We start from the raw sequence: 4,352 nt of genomic DNA on the forward strand, positions 1-4,352 counted from the left end.
CTACGGAGCAGATGTGACTGCCCTGTGTGCTGGGAGGCATGGGTGTTTGCTAAGACATGGTTTATGTCCTGGTCTAAAGATTTAGGATAACCTGGGAATACAACTAAACCTCAAATTATGCTCCTTTGATCGAATAACTGAAGGCACCCACGAATTTGTATTTTATTGTTTTCTGTTACATTCATCTTTTCCTCCATAAAATTCCTCATGTACGGATGATACAAACACTGTTGTTGTTTTACATTATCTAAGCTCCAGATGAATGATCTTTTCAGTTAATTTATTACATTAAGTTGTAAGCACTCTGAAGGAAAGAAAACAATATTTGTCTCTTCACTGTTACGGCTTCTCTGCCTAACACAACCCCTGGATGTATGATGGGCCCTCAAGAAACACGTATTTGTTGGACAAATGAATATGTAAACAATTGTATGAGTGAAGAAACTGGGCAAACTACTTGAAGGCTTTTTTTTTTCTCTGAGTTCAAGACACTTGAGCAGTTGACGGATGTGTTAGGTAACCGACCTCGTTGTGGTAGTCATGTTACCATGTAGAGAATCACGTTATACACCTTAACTTACACAAGGCTATGCGTCAGCCACAACACTAAACCTGGGAAACAGACACAATTGCAAAGAAATACATAAACATTTCACTATTGCCACTTTTAAAGACATTTTGGTAGAAATATATCATTTACATCAGATATTTCCAGCAGCCTATTCAATTTCAACCTGCATTTTTTTGAAATTTCATATTATTCATGCAGAATTTTAAAAATATTATCTGATATTGAGAAAATTGTATATTGATAGTTTCTTTTACTTCTCCATTTTCCAATTTATGGATATAGGCAGCTTCTTTATATTTCTACCCTCGTATCTGAAATGTGGCTTTATTGTCATAACGGATTATATTCTTATTGTCATGATGGACCTGCAGTTCTTTTCCCCTCCTTGAGAGGAGGGTATTTTCCTTCCCCCTGAATCTGGGTGGACTCTGTGACTGACTCTGACCAGTAGAACGCACTGAAATGACACCGTGTAACTTCCAAACTTAGGCCTTAATGGATTGAAATTGGCTTTGTCATCTCTGTTGCTGTGTTCCTTCTTGGAAGCCAGCTGCCATGTGAGAAGGGCAGGTGAACACCATCTTGTGGGGAAAGGCCAGTCTTGGAAAATGGAGGGGAAGAACACAGGTAGGAGCTCATGGATGCTAGAAAAGTGAATTAACTTCTTGGACCTCTGAGTAGAGTGAAGGGAGAGAGCAAATGATATCAATCATTTCCTTCCCAAACTCCTGATCCACAAACATGTGAGCATATAAAGTGACTATTGTTTTAAGCCACTAAGTTTTGGGGTACTTTTTATACATGGCAGTATATGACAATATGTACTTTCATAATTAAGAATTCAAGGTCTGTCCAGAAGTTATCCAGCTATGTAATATGAAAAACATAGACATTTATTGAAGAAGACATAAAGTACAAGAAACACTGTACACAGAACAATGATGCCTCAGTCCCCTTCAAAGTAGACACCTTGGGACCTCACACAGTTCTCCCAATCACCATCAGCTGCCCTGTCGTATTTTCCTGAATCTCACTGATGGTCTGAAATCTCTTCCCTTTCAAAGGTGATTTTAGTTTTGGGAAAACCCTGAAGTTACGGGCACCAAATCTGAGCTGGAGGGGGCATTGAGTCATCTGGGTGATTTGATGTTTTGCAAAAAAACTCTGCAGGAGACGTGATGCATGAGCAGGTGCATTGTCGTGATGAAGCTGCCAATCACCAGTTGCCCATAGCTGCATCCTCCTGAATCATCTGACTGGTTTCCACAGAGGAATGTTCAAGTTAACACAAAGTTTGATGCAGGTTCATGGCTCTACTCGCTCAGTCATTTTGAATGTGACGGCCACACAGTACACATGCTCACTCAACAGCGTCTACTGCCCCCACTGACTAGTATAGTGAAGTCATCACTGTTCACACATGTGCATTCTAGTCCACTCTCCTTGGCTGCCAGGTTACATCGATGTTGTGCAAACCATTCTCATTATATTATCAACAGCTGGACTCTTTCAGGATAGACCTTCATATTACTTTCCTAAATAGAAGAGTTTAAGTATGGTCATAATATATATTTGGAGGAAAATGAGGAATAATTCCATAGTACAATGTTTTTCAGTACGAGCCCTTGAGATAGATGCTTTATTTCAATCTATACCTATAATGTTAACTTTTTACACTGATGATTAGAAATAGAACTGATTGAAGTTTACCATGTCATTATAATACTTAACACTCAAAACTTCAACTTTAGAAAAAAAATGACTCAAAGTAAGATGTTTACTAGAGTTTATGATATAAACATTTTTAACTAGAATATAGTTATATCAGATTTTAATTGGTTACACTCTCTTTACTGTAAAGAAGTACCCAAAGTCCCTGGGTTTTTGGAAAGGTGTAATTAAATAATTAATTAAGTAATGGGCAGAAATTCTTTGCTGTCAGATAACTGCAAAATGTTTTTCATTATTTGCCTCTATGACTTTCTATAAAATAATTCAACATCTATTGACTTAGCAATTACTATAATATAGATAGGTTAGAATAACACTATAAAAATGTTATAGCTCACCATGCTTTCTTTTCTTCTGCATAAGTTAGGATTTAAATTTGAGAGTGAGCAGGAACCCAGAAAGAATGAATTAAACATGATATAACTTAATTGTTGTCTCATAAAATTCCAAGCAACTTTCTGACAGCTCCATTCTACAAAGTCAAAAGGAGCCCGTGTTCCCTCTATCTGGTGGTACTTTATTAGTCCCTAGGATACTGTACTAATCTTCAGGATTCATTCTATACAGTGGAGGAGAAAATGTTGAAAGGGAGGGGATACTCTTTCCTCCAATGACACGACCTGGAAGGTGATCCTGTGACTTCTGCCCAGATCCCAGTGCGTCTCAGTCATATGGCCACACCTAGATAGAGGGGGCTTGAGATGTATTCTTTCTTCCGAATATCTATTTCTCAGGCTAACCCCTTCACTGCCGTGGGAAAAGGAGAGTATGGATATTTAGATACAGTTAGTGTCTGTCACCTTTTTCATCACTTACTCAATCCCTATGACACCCTAGTAAAGGTGCCTTCATGGTCCTAGCCAAAATGCTGAGTCTAAATATTAATGAAACACTATTGTCTGGTGAACACCCCTCTATTTCGTGGCCTCCTTCTGACTTTTGCCTTCTCAACTTTCTCCGCTGACCCACATACTACAACGATGTGGCTCATTAATTGGACCTGGATAATGTTCAAGCTCCACCTTCTTGCTCCCATTCTCAGATAAATTAAATGAAACAGATTTAAAAAACTTATCATTTAACTGCTAAAGAATGCTTTACTTTGTTAGGTGATATTAGGTAGAAACAGTTTACTCTCTTTAAAAAAGAAATAAGCCTCTTTAAAGTTAAGTCATCAAGATAATGATGAGAACTCAGACACTGTATCACCCAAGTGATAGAGAGTTTTCATTATGAACAATCTTTGGCTTTCTTCAATGATACCATATAATGGATATGTACAGCGAGTCCTGGTCAGTAACCCTTCCCAATGTCATCAGGAACAATTCACTCTCATTTTGGACTATTCTATCACCTATCCTCTATTTATCTATCATCTACCTATTATCTATCTATGTATCCATCCATCTATTATCCATCCATTCATCCACCCTTATTGCATTTTGAACCTAAACATGTTGACCATCAGCATAAATAAAACATATAGACAGAAACCTTAATCTTATTACATAATACTCAAATTGTCCAAGATAAAGTCCAGAATTACTCAACATACCAAAAACTACAAAAATCTCAAATGAGAAAGGATAATAAATAGAATTTAACACCATGGTGATACAAATGTTAGAATTGGACAAAGTTTTAAAGAAGACATCATAAAAATATTTCAAATAGTAATTATATATACAGTTTAAAAATAAAAACAGACCTCAGTAAAAAAATAGAAGTTATATAAACTCAAATGAAAATTGTCTATATAATCAAAATAAAAATCTAATAAGATGGGCTAAATACACAAGTGAAAATGACAGAGGAAAGACTCAGTAAGATTAAAGATAGATTAATAGAAATTATTAGTATGAGCAACACAGAAAGAAAAACAATACAGCAACAAAAATAAACTGAACCTCAGGGATTTCTGGGACAATAAGGGAACCTAACATCTGAATCATTGGAGTCCCAGAATGACAGGAAAAGAATGCAAAACTGAAAAATTATTTGAGGAATAATGACTGACAACATTCCAAATTTGGTGAAAAACAAATCTACC

Source organism: Desmodus rotundus, chromosome 2 (genome assembly GCF_022682495.2).
Source record: "Desmodus rotundus isolate HL8 chromosome 2, HLdesRot8A.1, whole genome shotgun sequence".
Classification (NCBI taxonomy): Eukaryota; Metazoa; Chordata; class Mammalia; order Chiroptera; family Phyllostomidae; genus Desmodus; species Desmodus rotundus.